The sequence below is a fragment of the Protopterus annectens genome, chromosome 7.part0, assembly GCF_019279795.1.
Source record: "Protopterus annectens isolate FY-2018-M chromosome 7.part0, PAN1.0, whole genome shotgun sequence".
In the NCBI taxonomy this organism is placed as follows: Eukaryota; Metazoa; Chordata; order Ceratodontiformes; family Protopteridae; genus Protopterus; species Protopterus annectens.
Genome location: NC_056739.1, coordinates 1,408,752,771 through 1,408,775,435, shown reverse-complemented (window position 1 = coordinate 1,408,775,435; position 22,665 = coordinate 1,408,752,771).

The following is a 22,665-nucleotide window of genomic DNA, read 5'->3' as shown; positions in this document are numbered from 1 at the left end:
TTCAGATCACCCCACAGATTTTCTATTGGATTTAGGTCTGGGGTCTGGCTGGGCCATTCCAAAACTTTAATTTTCTTCTGGTAAAGCCGTTCTTTTGTTGATTTGGATGTATGCTTGGGGTCATTGTCATGTTGAAAGGGGAAAATCCTCTTCATCTTCAGCTTTCTAACAGATGCCTGAAGGTTTTAGGCCAAAAGTGACTGGTATTTCGAACTGTTCATAATTCTCTCCACCTTGACTAAAGCCCCAGTTCCAGCTAAAGAAAAACAACCCCAAAGCACGATACTGCCACGACCATGCTTTACCATGGAGATGGTGTTCTTTTGGTGATGCAAAGTGTTGTTTTTGCGCCAAACGTACCTTTTGGAATTGTGGCCAAAAAGTTCAGCCTTGGTCTCATCAGGCCATAACACATTTTCCCACATGCTTTTGGGAGACAATGTATTGTTTTGCAATTTTTGGCCAGGCCTGGATGTTTTTCTGTATAAGAAAAGGGTTCTGTCTTGCAACCCTACCCCATAGCCTAGATATATGGAGAATATGGGAGATTGTTGTCACATGTGGTACACAACCAGTACTTGACAGAAATTCCTGCAGCTCCTTCAGTGTTGCTGTAGGTATCTTGGCAGCCTCCCTGACCAGTTTTTGTCTTGTTTTTTCATCAATTTTGGAGGGAAGTCCAGTTCTTTGCAACGTCACTGTCGCCCCATATTTTCTCCACTTTTTGATGACTGCCTTCACTGTGTTCCATGGTATATCCAATGCTGTGCAATTTTTTGTACCCTTCTCCTGACTGATACCTTTCAACAATGATATCCCCTTGATGCTTTGTAAGCTCTCTATGAACCATGGCTTTTGCTGTAGCAGGCAACTGAGTAAATGTCAGGAAAATCCTACTAAGACAGTTGAACTTTATTTGGGATTAATCAGAGTCTCTTTAATTGATGGCAGATGTGTACACAAGAAGACAGAATACTGTAATTAAATCAAAAGGTGCTTCAACAAAGCATTAGTTTAAGGGTATGCACACTTACACAACCAGCTTATTGTACGTTTTTTATTTTTTATATTTTTTCTCCTAACAGATTTGTTTGTTTTTCAACTTGAATTATACAGGTTATAGGTCACATTAAAGGTGAGAAAAGTTTTGAAATATTTATTGTGGTCTCATTTTTTATATCACAAAACCTGGCATTTTAACAGGGGTGTGTAAACTTTTTATATCCACTGTATATATGTATGTATGTATGTATGTATGTATGGAATGATTGCCTTATTCTCTATTTCTGTGATGTGTGTTTGTTGGTGTCACTGCTGTGATAGTGCTGTGCTGTATGGGGCATGTCATGTCTGTCATTATCACTGCATGGTTCCACATGTAATACATCACACATTTGTGTCATCTATGTTATGCCTGTAGACATTATGGGTTGTATACTAAGTCATCCAGGTATGGTCAAGAGCAATATAATACAGCAGATTATGTTCCATTAAATCACGAGTTTGTATTAACACGCAGTAAATGCTGCAGCACTGGGATGCCTTCTGCTGTTGTCCCTTCTACGTGTACTCTGTGTCACAGCTCAGTGGGAATGTAATGCAGTACAGCCCTCATATTGGGACTCTTTTATTCATGCCTGCATACAGCCTGTCCAGCAAATCCATCTGCATGATTCATTGCCATGTTAGAACCCCTCACATTATTTGCATGATAGACTTTCAATTTATAGTTCATCACACACATGTACCATAGCTTTCCTGATGACATTTGGTGGTCAGTAGTAAATAACATGAAAACAACTAAGTATAATTTATTATATACCAGACATTGTACACAAACTATAGCTACTTTTCAAATCGGAATTACTCATGTTTATTTATTAACTTGTGCAAGCCAAAGTTACGTCTTTCTAATAGACCAGAGTTTTTCTAGTCAAGCTTCCACTGCAGGTGGGCTGTGACCAGTTTGGCATGATGAGTTAGCAAACAAAAATAAAGTAACCTATTAACTTATATGATCAAGCACCTTCAAATTATGTTTGCTTGAGCATGGCCCGAGGTAAGCAAGAAAGATGTTTTTTAAAGGCATCTATCTCCCTCTTGTTGATACCGTCTGTAAAAAGAGTTCCGGTCCCGATTAATTTGCCTCATCAAGTACTTCCAAATTATGATTACTTGAATGGGGTCCAAAGTAGACATAGAAGGCATTTTTTTCTAGGAATCCAGCTATCAGTATGATTGATAAAAGTCTATAAACCCACTTGAAAAGATTTCCAGCTCCTGTCATACTCAGCCATTTAGAAAAATGTTTAAGAAAGTGCTCAGCTGAGAAATGTAAGCATATACACTCAAATAGCAGATGAACAAACAGGCAGTACTTTGAAGTTCAGTATATTCACTATATTCCACTACTTTTAGTCACAAATTTAAAGTGAGAAAACTGCCCCTAACCTTGGAATTTCATATCTTGTCTTGTTTATGTACATGTTTATAAATCTAATTACATTCAGTTTTTATTTGCCAGTTCAAATCAGTAAACATCCTTATCTTTAACTCAACACATTGTATATTTGTTTTATCTGCTACTTAGATATAATGCTACAGAGTTTCTATATGTAACACAGAATCAGCATATCTAATCTGAATACAAATGCAAAAAAACAAACTATTCCATTTCATCAAAAATAATCTACTGCAGAACTATCCAGAATGCCAAAAATAGGTCACTAAACCTTATAAAACATGTAATGGATACTTTTGGCCACAAGATGTCAGGAAAGAACAACATATCAACTGGAAGATCCATTACAAAAATGAGTTTCAACTAATGTGTAATTCCAAATTATTGCTTGCCTCTGAACAAATTAAATCTGTCTTCCACATATGAAGCAGTTGTTGTTGTGTCTTTTGGCTTTTCCCGGTTAGGGGTCGCACAGCGGAACTCCAGTCCGCTAATGATTGGCAGTAGATTTTTACATGATCTGATATGCACCCCATTATTGCTTTGTATTCACTCAGTGCTATGGTAGTCTCTGAAACACCCTAACTAATGCCAAAAAAATACAAAGCGAAATTTAAGAAATGCAAAACTATAGGCAAAGGCATAGCATGAAAACTGGAAACATAGCCTCAGTAAATGCATAATATGCAGAATTTAATTCCTTATGTGCATTTTCCCAATGTTTATGTATAACATACAGCTGGAAAATTGAAAATAAGTATTGAGGAGCACTTCAGAGACCCCCTGAACTTTAAATAAGATTGAAGAATTTCAGTTATTGCTGTAATAATGTGAACAATGTATTCATTTTACAGGCAAATTCAGACCTTCCAAGGGTAACTTGTCAACTGCTTAAAGCAGTAACACTACTACTGTACAACAAGTAACTCATAATCTGAACTAGTATTGAAATCTAAGACAAGAATGGAAAAAAGATCCTTGGTATACAGAGCGTTGCATTCGTCCTCAGGTAACTACTTTTCCTCCCTTCCTTATCTCGCTTTCTCCATGCTATGTCAAACAAATATCTGAATCATTATGATCACTTAATGTGTAGTAGTACCTCTAGCAGTACATTCCAGGATGGAACCACTTTCTCTGTTAAGTAATATTTCTACAGGTTTAACTGTTATTGCACCTTAACTTTGCATCATCCACATGCAGCCAAAGAACAAAGACTGTAATGCATCCAACTGATATTCACCAACCTCTTCTGTAAGATATACATCTCAAACATGTATCTCTATCCTCCTGTCCAGTATCTTCTGTTCCTTATATCTATTTCATGCCCCCTTCCTTCTCTGTTTTAAGGTATATATCCCTAGCTTCCATGTCTCTCCTCACATCATGTCTCCTCCATCCACTGCATCCTCTTGACATTCCTAGTTTTTGTTCTGAGACATCCCAACTTCTAAGTATCTCCCCATATCCTATCTCTTCAATTCCTTATGCCACATTCACACTCTGCTCAGTCTCATGCCCTAGCATCTCCATTCCCTACATCATTTTGTAAACCTTTTCTTACAATGTTTCTACCTCCTTGATTTCATCTTGTCCCTGTGGCTTCTGGAACTGTACACTGTACTTGTTATACAGCCTTAGTAGTGCCTGTGTGACAGAAGCACTGCTACTGTATAACTAGTATGACCCACTGGAACTCATACATGTGCAACTCACCATAAACAGGGTGTCCTACCATATCCTTGTAACATATAGGTCCTCTCCATGTCCCAGGAAACCCATACTAACTATCTCAATGTACTAGAGTCCCTCACCATTCAACTCAATATGATATTCATGCGGGATCTCAACTACCCCTCTGTAGAGTGGGAATCCTACACCAATTGTAATGCATAAGCACAGCAATTTCTAAACTTTGTTAATATCAACATCCTGAAACAGGTGGTCTATTCTCCTACCAGCAGTACAAACCTCTTTGACCTTGTACTCATGAACATGGGGTCCAATGTTCCTCCCCAATGTAATATCTTTGTTCATCAGATCTGACCATAAGGCAGTATAACTTGAAATAAAAATTAAATCCGGGGACCCAGTGAAACCAAAAACTTTTAACAACTGCTCCAAGGCTAACCTCTCTCTACTAAGCAACACCTTGGCTAAATTCCAAGCACCCCCCTCCCTAAACCCAGTAAGCACTATAGAATACACTGAGCTATTTACAAAATCTCTGTAAAGCCACATCGATAGCTGTATTAGAGTGAGCTTTGCCCACTCTTATTAAAAATAAGGCAAATTCAAAAGACAAGTGGAATCACAATATCAATCGGTTATACAACAAAAGAATAAAATCTTGGCCGTACATGCTGAAAAACCCTGACCAATCTAAACAGGCAGCTAAGAGGGTTAACTAATACAGCAAAAGCTAAATTTGAAGAAAAAATTGCTTCTCAGTCAAAGGACAACCACAAATCTTTCTACAGCTATGTCAGTAACCTCAGAGGATATGCACAAAAATGTGCAAAACTTATTGTAAGTGGCATCACCCACACTGAACCAGAGGCCATTGCCAACTTTTTAGCTGACAGGTTCAGCTCAAATTTTTCCCCCATTTCTCCTTGATAGTCCAAAGGAAATACCACATAACACCATCCTCCCAGCCATTACTAGGGAACAGCTCATCGATGCACTTTCCAAGGCCAAAAACACTCCATTAATGGGCCCCAATAACATCCCGGGATGTTTAATAATTAGCATGAAACATGACCTCTCTGGTCCACTTGAATCACTTTTTAACTGGAGCCTTCAGTCAGATTTTGTTCCTAAGGAATGGAAGATGGCTACAGTCATTCCCCTGCACAAAGGAGGTCCAACCACTGATCTACTCTTACCAGCCTAATATGTAAGGCCATGGAAAGAATCATCACGAACATGATAAATGAGGACATAGGTAACTTGCAAATGCTGGACCCATCACAGTTTGGCTTTGTTAAAGGACCATGTCCATTAGATCTGGTGGACTTTTTTGAGAAGGTCATCAAAGCAATGGGTGAAGGTAAGACTGTGCACACAGCTTACCTCAACCTGGCCAAGGCTTTTGATACAATACCCCACTCAGGAATTTTGGACAAGCTCACTAATTTAGGTATGAACTCTTTTATTACCATCTGGATAGCCAACTGGCTCACTGATAGGACCCAGGAAGTCAAAATAGGTGAGGCCACCTCCACCAAGAGGCCAGTCACTAGCAGAGTCCCCCAGGGCGTGGTATTGGTCCCACTCCTTTTTGGCATCTATTTCTCTGAAATGGAAGCAAATGCTAAAGGTTTATCTGACTACGTTTGCAGATGATTACAAGTTGAGGGTTATCATCTACTCCCCTGCAGACACTAGGATTCTTCAAGAAGGTCTATCTCTGACTACAAAATTGTGCCAAAGCTATAGTGTTAAGCTCAATGCTAAGAAATGCGTAAATGTACCCTTTAGAAGGTCAACCATGCTGGCTAATCGCCGTGTTGATAATACAATCGTCAGGGATCTGTGTACGCATGTAAACAATTGCCTTACCTTCTACCACCATGCGGCCACAGTGGTGAGGAAATCCTTCTTTATTGCACAACATATAAGTAAGGGCATGGGATCTAGGCCCATAAATAAGCTCATGGCATCTAGGTCCAAGAAAGTCACTATTCCACTGTACTACGCCCTTATCAGACCAATCATAGAGTACAGTGCTCCTTTTGATATGTACCTGACAAGGTATTTGCAGCAAATAGAGAGAAATCAAAGGTTCCTTACAAGAAGAATAAGAGGCATAACAAACCTTCCTTACACAGAACACCTTAAAGCCCTTCCCCTCTACTCAGTCTCCTATAGATTGCTGAGGGGTGATCTATGCCTGGTTTACAAGGCATCTGAAACCCCACACTTATGAATCTCCTACATATTTGTAGGTCAAAGATTACCAGAAATACAAGGTCTAGGGACATAAATTTTCTTTGTGAGTTAAACAGAACATGCTGGAGAGACAGAAATGTGTTCCAGAGACTGCCCCTCCTATGGAAGAGGCTTCCTGTCCATATGAATCTGCGTTCATCTATTACCCAGTTTAAGTACAACCTAGACAGGTAGATGGAGAATATGACATTTACACTGGGCCTGGCATCCATGTCCCTTATGGATAGAGGTAGCTTATAAATGCCTGGCCCTCATTGTCCTGTTTGGACACCGCACATCATTATTCTTTCAGGAAAACTTACTAGGTTTAGAAAGCCCCCCCCCCCCGGGTCATTAGCTTGGTGGCAGTCTATGACTCTATGAACATCTTTGACAACCACACATCACCCTACATGCTCCATCTCTCTGTTTACATTACATTGCATCATTCTGGTTAGATATGATTATTACTCTAAAGTATTTTACACAAGTTTTCCTCACATCAAGTCAAAGGCTGCACAATGACACAATTATTGTAAGAATCCCTATTAAACTATAATGCAGTATTCCATTTCAAGACAAACTAAACAGCAAAATCCAAAACTAAAAATTCCACCCTTAATCAGCCATAATAATTAATTACTTTTTGTTGTTTTAATGTTTATTATTTGTCTGACCATACTTCTTATATGAATCTATGGCAGATGAATGCCCACCTTCTTGTTTTTATGTTAGATATGACATACAAGAGTAAAATCAAATAAATTACGAGTGCATATAGCTGACATAGCCAAAACCAATGAATATTAATTCTAATGTAATGCAGGAAATGCTTCAGAGAAAGTACCTGATACTAAAAAAATCAAAAGCTATGAATTTCAGTACCCATCAAAAGCTCTTATTAGCACCTTCTGACAATTACAATGATAAACTAGATACTCTGCAAACCTATCCCTATTTATGAGTGTATGATTTGACCAATATTCAGATTTTCAGTATCAGAGTAATATAACAAGGACCAAATTTAACAAAATACTCTTCCCCAATAAAGATTTCCTACTTTTTTTCTCACTGGAAAGCAGATGAGCAGTTGGTAAAGGCATTGTCCCAGCACAAACAAAAATATACTCTCCCTAGCTGTCAAAGCATAACATTGCAAACCTATAAACAAGCTGTAACCACATCTGCAAGGTTATTAACCTATACCCAAACGAGAGTGTGACTGCTTTACTCTCGCCAAAGCAAAATGGCAACCTGTAAAACAGAGATCCTATCTACTACTAGGTTCCCTTGTTTTCAGACTAATAAAATTAGAGTCCATTCCTTTCCTGTCCAGGTGCCTAATACCCAGATTGTCAAACTACAAGCTTATATAAAATCTTCCTTCTGGAGCCTCACTCCAAAAGTCTTAGAGAAAATGAAATATTTCAGACCACAGGTTTTCGTTCACTGCTTGAAAATCTTTTAGAATCTCTTTTCTCAAAAAAGATAGTCATATAGTGAATTCAGGTCACGACTTAAAAAGTATCTTTTAAAAGACAAAGTGTACATGTTTCTATACCTCAACTATTATTTGACCACTGCTTCTCCAAGCCCCATCCTTAAACTTGTCAATTCTTTAAAATACATGGCACAGCCATATATTATATCATGTAGTTAAACTATGTATCCCTTCACTCAAATCTACCTCTACTTTTATCAGTCCCCTCAATTTTCTTCTGAATAGTTGTTCTTTAAATACTGTATATAGTTTCTCAAAAATCATATTTTATCCATTTCAGTATACTGCACTGTTCTATTTCATAATAGCCTATCCCCAAGCTATGAGCACATCAAAAAGATAAATTCTTCAACTATTATGATTATACTGAGGACACGGTTTTCTCAAATGTCTTTCTAAACTTCTTTTTCATTGTTTGTCCAGACTGTATAACCTCGCTTGTCAAAACTTTTTTTTTTGGTCTATACTCAAGACCTTGCTCAATGGCTCTACTACCAGTAGAATTAAAGATGGGTATTCCTAAGGCAGGGAAGAGTCCTACAGCTCATTTGTTCTTGCTTGGGGATCCCAATCAGCCCTCTTTTCTCCAGAGTTAGTCAGATGGTAGGGAGTGGGCCAGCATGCTGGTCATGGAGTGGGATCTACCCTTTCACCTTGGGAACATTCCTCTAAGCCTCTAGTCGCTGTTTCCCAAAGGGAAGCATGCCTCCACATGCTTTCCCCGCATCTGCATAGTTCAAAGACAATAATGGCAGGATGGACTCGGCTGGTGCAGAAATCCACTAAATGAATACATTGTGCTCCTCCTAGGTATCATCTGTGTGGCCAGCTGGAGTTGCCTAAAGATGGAGAAGCTGGAAGGGGCCACTCACTCCCATCCACTGCAGGCAGCTCCTACACTAATTAAACTTGGATCATCTATGGTGCAGTCAGGATTCTGTCCTTCTACACCACAGAGTTGGCTATCAAATTGTCTTTTTATTTTACTGTATTAACTCCATGCTTATCAAGTATTTAGATTTTTTTTTTCTCCCCAGGCAGGCCTGAAAATTGTCTAGTTGGATGATTGCTCTACCCAAGGAAATAAATTATAAATACATACATGCATAAATGAACAGACAAACAAGCAACTGAGTAAATAAAGAAATATCTAATGAAAATATCTAAAATAATGTGTCCGTTAAAACAGTGACTAGACCCATTTTGAAATAGTGAAACTAATGAAAATCTGCCTTTTAAGCCAGAGTTATAGCTAGCCTGGCTGGTGGCTTTCGCAGTTTGAACCTAATGATAAAAAAAGAAAAATGGACTTAGAGTTGAGAGAGAATAAGATCCTCTCAATATCACAGACTAAAAATAAATAAAATATCTTTTGCTAAACAAAGTGCCATTGTATCTGTTATGTACAGAATGGCTCTTTGTTCACACCTCTGCTAAATGATAACAAAGAACTACGAAAGTTCTTGGCTGCAGATCAGTGACTATTAAAAAAAGATCATCTTCAGGCTATGGCATTATAGATGTTTATTAAACTGTTTTATTAAACTGTAACAAAGAGCTGTACTAGCTCCATGATAAAGCTAACACAACACTGACTTGTCATTTAAGCAATCACAATTTGTGATAGCAGCTGCTTAAGTGATTTACCATAATCATTACAGGGATCAATTAGCCTCTCAACTAGAGTGCTGATTGTGGCCCCTAACAGCTTTCCCCTTCCTTAATCCAATCCTTACTATGGCTTTATTGTAAATCTGGAAAGTTATGGCAACAATTCACTTTCAGAAAATAAATTCTTCTTGTCCTATCTCCACCTATGCTTTCTTAAAGCAACTATACTTTCAAATTAAAAAAAAGTTCAACAAAATTCTATGCAACATGTTTAACTAAACCACTAGCCATTGTATGCTTTCTTGTAGCAGTAACATATTCTTAGGTTCATAGATTTACACTAGGCTGTCAGTCTGGTGGAACATTTATAACCTATCCTCAAAATGCAAAATCATAAGCACCCATCAACATGAATAATTAATACCTCATTTCAACCTTTTTCAATGAGGGCTTGATGAGCCACACCCACAGTGTATTTATGAGTACCCATTCATTCATCCAGGTTATGGTTAAAGAGGAACAGGAAGCTACTTTGTTTTATATCCAAGGGAAGTCTGTTCCATAAAACACATTCTCTAGCACAGATATATATCTCACCTGCACATCCTGTTTATGTTACTGTGGAAATGTAGATCTCTCGGGATGCTGTTTATAGTGTCATTTAGTTTGTGGATGTGCAAAAGGTCTCATAGGATTCTATAAGCTAGACAGTGTTCGCCTCTCAAGAGTCTATAGGAAACAGAAAACAGCAAAGTGTGTCCAGGCAGTCTAGGTAGCAGTGGAAAGACATGCCCTTGATTGTCTTAATACAGAAATACTTTGATCGCTCAAGCTGTGTAATATGTTTAGACAAGTAGATACCAAAGGGGGCATTATACTCTATTACAGCCTGATGATGGAGGAGCACAGCAGGATGGTGACTTCCTTCAGTCAAACAGATATACCTGTGGTGGTCAGTCTGGCTATATACAAGGATTTCCTAAAATAGTGGATACATGGTGATCATAGGACAGTTCATTGTAGATGAAAGTGCCCAAGTCCCAAATCACTGAGTCAGGTTTTCAAAGGATGTCACCTATGAGGCAGTTACATGGATGCCTCCATTTGGTAAAGATCACAAAATAGCATTTCTTGGCATTTAGTTTAAGACTGTGGTTCAGTCACCACATTTTGGTACATATTAGGCCCTCTTTTAGAATCTGGACATCTAATGGGAAATTTATGACAGCTGCAAGTTTACAGTTTTCTGCAAACTTGGTCAGCCACAAGCTATTGGTAATAGCCTTGATATCAGAGAAGTAAATACCAAAGAGAAGTGGTTCTAGGACTGATCCCTGGAGACACCACTGCTGACTACATTTTTCAAAGCGAACATGACTCCAATGTTAATAGATTTGGTTCTGTCAGGTCAGTAAGCCAGCTTGCTACCCAGTGGGTGCCATCCCTATGTTTATATTTAGTTTGTTTAACTTATCAAAATTGCCAGAATGCGGGATGGTATCAAAGACCTTGGACAGGTCCAGGTAGGTAATGTGAACTGATCTTCCTGTTTCTAATGCATCAATGACTTGCTCAAAGAAGACTACAAAATTATATTAAAGCAAGCACTAGTTCTGATATCTTTAAGAACAACTTGGACACATTATATGAATGACTGTTTTGGTATATTGACAGACAAGAAGGGCTTTATTGCCCATGCAGGAAATATTTGTATGTATGAAGGTTCAGGAGGCAGGCTCTGCCTTTAATACACCCAAACTAACTTGGTTTAAGGGCTTGTACACTGCCTATGTCCATGATAATAAGTTCCATAATGGTGTGTTTCACTGCCTTACAAACAAGGCTGGTGAGGCTCATAGTTCTATAGATCGGTAGTGGGTCCACCCTTTGTGGAGTGAGATGAGTAATGGGTCCCACTTTGTGGAGTGAGATCAGTAATGGGTCCCCCCTTTGTGGAGAGGGGTCTCATTACATGGAGATGCTTGGTAGTGAGTTTACTAGGTAGTGTCCAGTGCTCACAAGACGATAGCCTGGCACATTACCAGAAACTGCAGAGACAGTTTTTTTTTGGCCTTTTAAAAGGACACTCAAAAATTGCACTGAAATGATAAGATGGAGAGGCCTGAGATGGCTAATATGCTGGTGAAAGGGGCAGGGATAACGGAGTAAAGTTTGAGATGAATTTGCCCACTAACGTGTCATTAATATCCCCAGGAGATGAGTATGCACTGTTGTTATGCATTGCCTCTATGCATTGCTGGGGATTACTTCTAAGGTTTATAACATACGGTGGCAAGTTCCAATTCATATTTGCTTTTGGAGATTTTTATTTTGTTCTAGTGTTCCTTTTTGATCTTTTTGAATTCTTCTGTAGATGATTTGGGCATTACATGTGATCTTACATGCAAATACCTTCTTCTTCTGCTTCTTCTTCTTCTTCTTCTTCTTCTTCTTCTTCTTATTATTATTATTATTATTATTATTATTATTTTGTTATTATTATTATAATATAGTTTGTTTAAACTAAGGTTCTACCACAGGGATGGGGGCCAATACCTCAATGAATGCTCTGAGGTGAACATAGAAATTATCTGTAAATATGGCAGAATGCAAGCTAGGGTCATCAAAGTGAGGAGAATGCTTAAATTTCATCAGGTCATCAGTTAGCTGGAGTATGTTTACCTTGGAATAGTCTCGAAAGACAGGAGGGTTCTGTGATAAATCAGGTTTTACCCTCATAGTGAATGTTATTAACAGTGGTCAGATCTGACTAGTGATGTAGTAACTATAGGTGCAAAGCATATTAGTAAGAACCAGGTTCAATATCTTTGAACTCCTAGCTGTGACTTGAACTAGTCGTCTAAAGAGCTGGCATTAATAAAGTCCAGGAATCTCTTTGAATACTTATTTGTGGTGATGTAGAGCTCCCAATTAGTTAAAGGAAGTCTTCTAACAGAATAGTGTTAGGTTCGACAGGAAGGGATGACAGTTTATTCCTCACGGGCAGCTGGTGATATGGTGGGGTCACGGTAACTGGCTATGATATGGTAGGGAATTTTATTTATTATGTGAAGGATATGGAGGAATTCATGGCCATTGTCCAACCTTAAGAGTCTGAAGTTGAATTGACTTCTTTGGAATATGGCCATACCTCTACCAATAACACCCTAATTTCCACAGTTGGATCTGAAAGGGTGGTAGGCACTGAAGCCCTGCACTATTCTGAAACCATATTTCAATGACTACACAGGTATCCATATTTTCAAGAGTTATGGATGCTTGTAAGGAATGCAACTTTTTGTTTAGGATTTTAGTATTAAACAGTGATACCTTTATATAGTTTTGATTTTATCTGGCTATGTAGGTAATTTGATAAGACTGACCTTGCCTAAAAAAAGGCACTGTGGAGAAATTATAATTCTTGGTCAATATATGAAAGCTATAAAGAGAGAGAAGCAGGCCATCCCTAGCAAAGCAGCCAAGATTCTCAGACAACTCCACCCAGGCTGATATATACTTACATATGTTTGTATATACATACATACACACACACACACACACACACACACACACACACACACACATATATATATATATATATATATATATATATATATATATTTTTTTTTTTTTTTTTTTTTTGATCCTCCCTAGAATGACACCAGTAGCTCCGTCAGTAATTAAAGTCAGTTATCTGTTGTTTATATTATGACAATGGTAGGATATTGCTCAGCACTAGTTTCATACCAATTTCAGATTCATATTCTGAGAACTGTATCATGTACCTCTTCATATGATCCGAGGAGGTGTGTCTCAAGTTAATTATTCCCATGTGTGCTATGACCATGCCATAGGATGAAGTGACTTGAGGACCCTGGTGACACTGTAGATCCTGACACCAGAGTGGCAGCTAACCATCACTCTATACTCAGCCCAGTGAGTGCTGCATCTGTGAGTCTACCTATGAAATCACCTATGACTAAGACATTACCAAATGAACTGTCTTGTCCTCACTGCCTTAGGAGCTTCAGCTTGCCAGCTGAATGACTCTTTCCAATAGTTATTATGTTCCCTGTAGTGTTGTTTGCGTGTCAATGTTATTCTGAGTGTCCTGTATGCTACCTCTTTGCCTGTGAGGTCTCTGTGGTTTCATCATGAGGTCTCTGTGGTTTCATCAGGGAGTTTTGAAGCATCTCAGTGTAAGAAAACACATTTGTTACTTTAGAACATGGTGGACATAGTTGTTTTGAGGTGGGAAACAGAACTGACAATGTGTTGCGTACAGTCAACAATTTTAGAAAAGAGGCTGGCTTCCAAGATTAGTAGATAATTGTGTCTCTCACATATAGAATCAGCTAGTAGAAGCAAACAGTAGTCATTTAGTATGAGACAGTTATTGCATTGCATCAAGGTGCATAGTGTTATCAGGCTTGCAACAGATGAGGTAAACTGAGACTTCACGATGCATAATAACTGGTGAAAAAGGGAATACCAAAGAAGAACAATTTTAGAAAGGGGTCTTTGCACAAGAATACAAGGGGGAACGATGAGTGAAAATGCCTGACTTACAGCCATATGTAGCAGCAACTGTAGAGTACAAAAGTCAGTAAAAAGGTGAAACAGCGGCTAATGGATGCTGGAATCAGCAACTCCCAACAAGGCTCGGCTGTCACAGCAACACATTAACAACTGTACAAGTGAGTAGGTTCTGGGTTTACAGCAGCTTAGTACAAAAGTCAGTACAAGTGTAGCAGTGACTAATGCATACTTGAATCAGTTATTGCCAACATGACTCACATGCCCTGACAGCAGCTTAGTTCAAGTAATTTAGCTTGGGTACCATAACAATAGCTTAGCATAATGATGATGCAATCAATAGTCTACATCAAAGACTGGACTCAAAATGATGAGTACTAAAGGAATAAGGCAATTACAATACATTCTAGTTTTTTAAAATTATAACAAAAATTTGGCTCAGATACCACAAGCATTGATTTAATGTAAGTTTATAAATCACAGCAATTGGCAGACAGGTAAAGAGTACTCAACTATTGGCAAATGTAGTGAAAAGAGTCAATAATTGTATGCCTACAGCAAGACAGGACTCTACCATGAATGATACGGCTACTTTCTGTAATACTTTCACAGTGTTTTCAAGTTCACACAACTGGACGCATGCATCCACAACAGTCTGCTAATGTGCTCAGTTGTACATGTGAGGTCTCAAGTGTACACAACTGCGTGCATGCATCCACAACAGTCTGTTAATGTGCTCAGTTGTACGTGTGAGGTCTCAAGTGTACACAACTGCGCACGTGCATCCACAACAGTCTGCTAATGTGCTAAGTTGTACGTGTGAGGTCTCAAGTGTACACAACTGCGCGCATGCATCCACAACAGTCTGCTAATGTGCTAAGTTGTACGTGTGAGGTCTCAAGTGTACACAACTGCGCGCATGCATCCACAACAGTCTGCTAATGTGCTCAGTTGTACATGTGAGGTCTCAAGTGTACCCAACTGTACTCATGCATCTGCAGCTGTGTTTGTTCATCCACAGCACGGAGCGAATGAGCCAAGCTGGATGTTGTCTGCTCGGTACAGTACCCAGTGAATAGCTGGGGGCATACCTTACTCCCCAGTACCTACTTCAACCATCAAAATATGTCTGCCATTCAGGCTGGTACTAACAGGGAAAGAAACAAGCTTATTAATGGATGAAACAGAAATGGCAGAGAGTAGGCTTGCAAAGAGTGCATAATGGGAGAGATATTTTGCCAGGTGGATACTTTGGAAAATGTACAAGGAAATGGCAAGCAAATAATGTATTATTCTTGTAATGATGCACTGGGCTAGAAACATGTTGGAAATGTCAATTAAATAATTGTAATATATATTTAAGAACGGTCAACAACTATATTATGAGGAAATAAGTACGCTGAGAAAAGGTAACCAAGCCATTTTTTGTGTGTGTGACTGATTATTGTAGAAATGTTTATTTTATAAAAATGTTTATACATTTATGTTAAAAATGAAGAATATGATACTTTGCAGGAGTGGCAGACTGAGATGAAGAAGTCTGAGGTAGTCAGATTCATACAGCAGCAGTGAAACACATACACACACACACACACACACACACACACACACACACACACACACACACACACACACACACACACACAGTCTTTGGTCAGTGCATGAAGCACGATGTGCTCTTTATTTAGATATTCCATTATTAATGAATTTCTGGGCATATTAAGGATGCAAAGCTCAATTATTTCTTCTTCAAAAACCTATAGTTAAGTCAAAGTAGAAAATATCTTCCTCTGTCAATAAACTAATTCTGCCTTTAAAACCCATAATGCCTTCTTTTTGAATATCTGCCATAAGAAAATACTTATTAGAAGTTGGAATTGGAGGAAAATAGGTATTTACTGCTCCTACTGGCCACATATCTACTATTACCTTTCTGTGTGGCAGTGTATTACACATGTATTTCTTCTTAATCTCTGGGATGGAGTGCCTGTGAATGGCAGACCTCTCTGGGTACATATTATCCTAGCCTGTGGGGTGTTGAGTGGGGAAAGTGTTAGGTGCACAAGTTATGGTACAAGAAACCTTTAAGTGGATGAGGGAGATTATGGTCTACAAAATCAGTATGGCTTATTCCAAAATGATGAGATGCAAGGATTCTGGATTACTGACAGATCCTTAGTGACCATCAAATAGTAGTCATCCCTGTCTGGGATGCATATAAGACACAAGAACTGTTTTTGAGTTTTATGTGGTAGCAGCAACTGCTCCTTCTTCATCAATGTTATGTAAAGGTCCTATACCTAGCAAGCTCGACTTGAGAACAGAGGTTTACATTTATTCATGTGTGTGTGTGTGTGTGTGTGTGTGTGTGTGTGTGTGTGTGTATGTGTGTGTGTGTGTGTGTGTGTGTGTGTGTGTGTGTGTGTGTGTGTGTGTGTGTTTGCACGTGCAAATACATGTTGGGGGTATTTCTGCAGAATGTGCAATCGTAAAGTCATTTCTTTTTATTATCCCAGATGGGGTAAATGATGCCTGTAAAACTATAGATTTTGACATTGTTTTCCATGCAGCAGCAGTGTCATCAAGTGGTGACTCAAAGTCAACAGCTATTTATTCGTTTTACTTATTTTACTTGCTCATTTCTTAACTTGGTAAGTAGGCTGGTCTGAATGATCCAGGATAACAAAAGGACATGAAAGAGAACCACAGTATGAGCAAATATGATATTAAGCATATACATCCTTGTGAATAAACTTGTGGGCTGTTAAAAATTCTAAGCAACAGTAAACTGAACTAGGAAGCCTACCTACTATATCTTCTACAATATAATGATAGTGAGCAAGGGTGCAAGAAAACATTTAACTATATGTAAATTAAGAGAGCTTTTTTTCCAAGTACATGCCCAGGTATTCAGACAGGACAATGCAGAACTCAGAAGATTTCTGCCTATCAGATTCAAAGAGCACTGTACCACTGTACCACTGAGGCTTTCCCCTTGGATGGCCTTAACATGGAGAGCAGCCTCACAGGTCATGTGCTAATGCAGGAGTAGGAGAATGGTTAATGCTAATTAGATATGTATTCTCCCTGAGAGTGCACTCACGTGTGTGAAAATGTGCGTGTCTGTTTGTGTGTGTGTGTGTGTGTGTGTGTGTGTGTGTGTGTGTGTGTGTGTGTGTGTGTGTGTGTGTGTGTGTGTGTGTGCATGTGTGCATGTGTGCATGTGTGTGTGTGTGTGTGCGTGCGCATGTGTGTGCGTGTGTGTGTGTGTGCATGTGTGTGTGGGGGGAATATGATTGCACAAGGAGGTGCTTTTGCTAATAAAATGTATAGGCCACAGAACTGTACTGGAAACCAACTAACAGCTTTAAAAACTGTAACACACCCTTAGGCTGCCACAGAAATCTCAGCCAGAAGCGAAGCACTGTTAATCAGTCAACAGCTTTAAAATCTGATAGTCATTTTTCACTGACACACCCTTTTTAATGGATAATACCTCAGGGTAGCTAGAACTTTTCATGAGTTATGAACCAATTATGAGTGAGCCTCTGCCCATAATCATTTTATGTGTTCTCAAAATGGATTCCAGAGTTTCACCTTTTCAGTTTTAATCTTGAAATTAATTCTTTAATCCACTTTCCAAATACAGAACAACATTGTTAGAATTATAGACCTGATCATAAACCTTTGTAACATTATCACCCTTAGCAACAGATGTAACATTACCACCCTTAGCAACAGATAAGTACGTCTAGAATCCCTTGCTTTCTTTGAGAAACTGACTCAGGTTGATGAAGGAGAGTCACCCTGTGACTTATCTCGGTATACAATCTGTTGAATGCCCTTCTATCTTCTGCCTGTTTTAGACTTCTGTGGTGTATTTCGCCCCAAGACACCCTACAGCTCCATAGTATACAGTGTAGTGTGCAATCAGTGATCATAGTTCCTTGCATGTAGGCTTTCACATGATTAATTCCTATTTGACACTTGCTGCCATGTGAGTATACCAAATGATTCCTTTTTTACCATTTCCTTTGTCTGTGTGATTTCTGATATTCTGTTGGTGTCTAGAAAGTGCAGAACCTTCCAACAGTACTGATACAACATGGTGCAACAGCAAGGTCATGGTATTCACCATGCAAGTAACTTTTTGACAGTTTAATCGGCTCCAATGTCCAAGTGTCACTGACGTTGTTTAGTAAGTCAGAACTAAGTAGCTTGGCATTCAAAGGACACATAAATATATTTTAGAAGGAAAAATGTTCAATTTTAATGTGAAATACCATTAGATAAATGAAAGCCCATATCCTTCAAAAAGTATGTAAGAATTCTGCAAGTCGTGTTAATAAGCCTGGCTTGGTATTTCCTGCTATATGGCTAATCAATTTGCTGCTTTACCACTAGTGTCTCTGTGTCTCTCTTACTATCTTGTGTCCACATTTAAATGAGCCCTCCAGAAGTCCTGAGGAAAAAAGTTCTTCTTTGCCACTTCCTCCAATGGTTTGATATAAACGTAGTATAATGATTGCCAAGTTATTGTATACTGATTGCTTCACCGCAGATGATCGTTTTGTACAGCTACACAATGTGCAGTTGGGCACAAGTGGTGTGCTAAGAGTGTCACACATACAAAGTGTCTACTGTGCCTTGTGGGGATTTGTAAGCTTATTCAGTCTGCAGGGACTATTCCTGCATGATGTTGCAATGTCTACAAAGACTGTATAACTCAACTTCTTATTGCAATAAGACCGTATAACTCTTAACTTCTTATTGCAAGAATTCTGGACAAACTGAAAATAATGGGGCCACAAAAGCCCAGAAATAGGGACAGATTTTAAATATTGCCCGGATAAACTTAGAAAGTTAATAGAATAATTTGTTTTGTATTAGCAGTTATTTTCTGAAGGATATGAAGTCTGAAACTCAAATGTATGTCATTACTAGTGACTTAAATCCTCAGTGATTTTCTAGAAAATCACAAATGTTATGAGGAAGACACCATAAATGTGAAGCAAAATCTGGACATTCTGTAAATTGTGGACGTTTACTGCAAGGTGTCCATCTGGACATTTCCTAGTTGTTATTGTGAACTGATAATTAGTTTGTCAAAAGCACTGTTTCTCTTGCTTACCTTATCTGACTTTTTATTATCCCTTTTTTTGTTAAATATAGTGTGGGTGCAAAGACAAAATGGACGTTTTGGTTCAGTGACCCAGTCCCATTAAATTTGCATCCTGGAAGATATGTAGCCTGGCTTGTCAAATTAAAAAGCATAGGATGCTCACCAGACTTTGAAGTTCCAAGGTTTATATAATATTTAAAGAAAGAAAAAACAAACATAAGAGGAGGAAGCACTAAATGTTAAAATATACTGAACTGAATCCATAGTTTGCAGCTGCACTGGAAGCAGTAAAATGGGGTCATTAACATCAGTCAGAGAGGTAGGTGGGAGAATCTCACTGAAAGGAAATGAATGGATCAGTCTCCGGGGCCTTGGAATATTGAAGCATTGAATATTGAAAGCTGCTGCTTACTTAGTCATTTTATTTATTTGTAAATACTCTGTAAGGACAACAGAGGCATTTTTACTTCCACCTTTTATATCATTGCACCAGGAGATTTATATCATCTCTTGACACCGAAGGATATGCTTGCTCGTTAAAATTATACACCGGGGTGGCACAAAACTTAAAACTGATTCAGTGGCCAAGCATGTAGTATTCCATGGGAAAATAATTTTCTATTTTGCACCAGGGGGCAGAATGAGGAATAAACTAGAATGGTTCTTGGTCTCCAGCTGTTGGACCATGTAATCTCATTCAGTGTTTACATTTGACTAATAGAGCATCTTCCTTCTAGAGATTCCAGTTCTCAGTACTATGGAGATAACCAGATTCCCAGGGGGCTTAACATCGTCCAGTGGAATAAATTATAAGCCACTTGAGATTTTCCTCCATCTAAAAAAAGTCATGCAGGAATGACATTACATCCCACCCATAAAATCACATGTGCACATATTTTGGGACAAGCCTAAGTAACTTACTACTTTTTGGTCTTAAACAGTGTATCTACAGTCCAATTTGATCCCAAACTAAATATATCCATTTCTCCTCTTATATCCCCAAAGTCCTACTTCTGAAAAGCTAAACATCCAAATCCCACATTAACAGCTTTCTTGCAGAGGTCTGTTAGGCCACCTGTAACTTTAAATAAGGCATTATGAAGTTAAAACATCCTCCCTTTCTCAGTGATAGTGTCTTTCCTTACCTTTGTATAGTTTTAGAGAACAGTTCTTTTGATCTGCAATGTAATGAAAACGTTTACTAATGATGACCCCGACTGCTTGTCTGTGAGTATTCACCATTTCATTTGGTTTAGGCATAGTTCACTGTCCTTGTGGTTGTCTGTTATTTTTCCTTCTTTAAAGGTTTACTTTTTCATGTTGTCAGATTTTGAATTTATGATTTATAGGGTCATACTAAGCCTGCATACAGCCTATGAGCCTTCAAGAAACTAGACTGCAGATTTCCCATATTTGAACTTATGCTTACAGAGGTGTCCGTGAAGTTCATTCTTAAAGCTGGATAGTAATTGACACTTTCACATAGGACAAGGAAGTTTATTCCAAAGGTGAAACATTCATTGAGGAATGTATTGGTACTGCTTGCTACTGTTAATAATAGATACTTAAAGGTTGAGTGCGTTTGCATATGTGTTGATCTTCCCAGCAGAAATTCCATGATGCAGTGTTTCTTGAGAAAAGGGGGCCCTTCCTGACATATAATGCAGGAAAAGACAGTTCCATGACCCTCTCATGGTCATTTAGAAGTGTATGTCCATCAGTTATTTTTGTTAAGAACATTTTTGCTCTTACAAATTGAACATAGCGTTTTGATAAGTACATGCAAATAGTGGCATTGTACTCAAGGACTAGGAAAAAAGTGAGATGCTAAGTGAAAGAAGAACCTCCCTAGATCAACTGAATAGCCACCGACAGTAACATGGGATACAGTGAAAGTATTTATTCTGCAGTAATTGTCTGTTGATCACAGGAAAGTTCTCTGTCTATAAGTGCTCAAAGGTCATTTATAATGGCATCCAGTCTGAGTTGTCTTTCCTCAGTAGATAAGGTCAGAAACAATTATGAGATTCTCAGATGTATTTATAGTTTATTTATTGGTTTGTAAGTACTGAGTGAGTGATATACAACTTGTCTGCATGCCTAACTCATTCTGTCACTTGGTGCCTTATCTTTTACTTATGCCTGTTATATGTATAAGGACAAAGTTTAACTGATTTATTTTGAGTTAATAATATAAATGGGATCTAGCTAGCTCAATGGTGCAAAGATATACATCTCTGGCTACAGCCTCATGACTTGGGTTTGGCTAACAACTATGGGTTGCAGAGATGGCAAAATAGGAGATTGTGGCTTCATTGTCAGATCAGCCATCAGGGGAGGTGGAAAGGATCACTTCATGGGTATCTTCTAGGTGAGGCCAGTAAATGACTGCAGTAGAAATGGCCAAAAGATGAGCTCCTAAGGTTGTCAAGAGGCATATAGCACAGTAGCTAGGGCTTGAAGCACGTAAAAAAACATCCTATCAATTTAGGCACTGACTCAAGGGAGATGACCTGCCACCAAGGGGAGGATTAAGTTACAAAACACTTTTCCAACCTCAGATGACGGCCACATGTCACAAAGTCCATGAACCTCATCTGTGCTATGTATTTTCTTATGCAGTATGTAGAAACAAAAAAGTGCACTAGGGGCTGTGCAGGATTAGATTGTCAGGATGAGGTACAATAAAAAAGAGAAAAAAAGATGGTACTTTCTATCTAACTAGTCTGCTATGTCTTCGCTGCCTGACTATCCTTTTAGCTGTACTTTGCCTTTAATTGTATTAAGGTTCACATGATTAACATACTGTTAATGGATTTTATTAGAATTCTCATTACTACCCTTGAAGACATTGTTATAAGTTATGCTTTTCATCTGCTTTTGTTGTAACTCCTAAAGCCTAATAAAATACTTTGAAGTGGTCTATAGATAAACATCACACCAACAAACACTGCACTACAAATCAGTAAAACCTCTAAGCCAACAGTATGTGCCATTGATTTTAAGACTACTGCTAAACATTAGGCTTTTGAACAGAGATACAACCACCCCACCCCACCCCACCCACACACACACACACCACTATACTTTCCATTATCTCATTCTTCAAGGAAACAATGGAGTCAGTTAAATTGATTATTCCTGCCTTGCTCATAGTAACATATTCTCCACATATCCCATTTTAAAGGAACATTTTTTTCAATTCCAAACTGTATTTTGCAGGTACCATAACAGCTAATATTGCCTAATAATTATGTCTTTTTTTGACAGCAGCATACAGTACATAGTCCTTAAGAAGAAACGCTGGAAGCAAGATCACTTAGTCATACCTCTAAACTGTCCAGATTTTCACAGAATGTCTGTATGTTTGCTTCATATTTTTGGTCTGTTTCTCATAGAATCTGGGAAATCACTGGAATGATCTGAGGAATGACATCACTAAATAATGTCATGCATTTGAGTTTCAGACTTCATATTCTTCAGCAAAATGCATGCTAACAC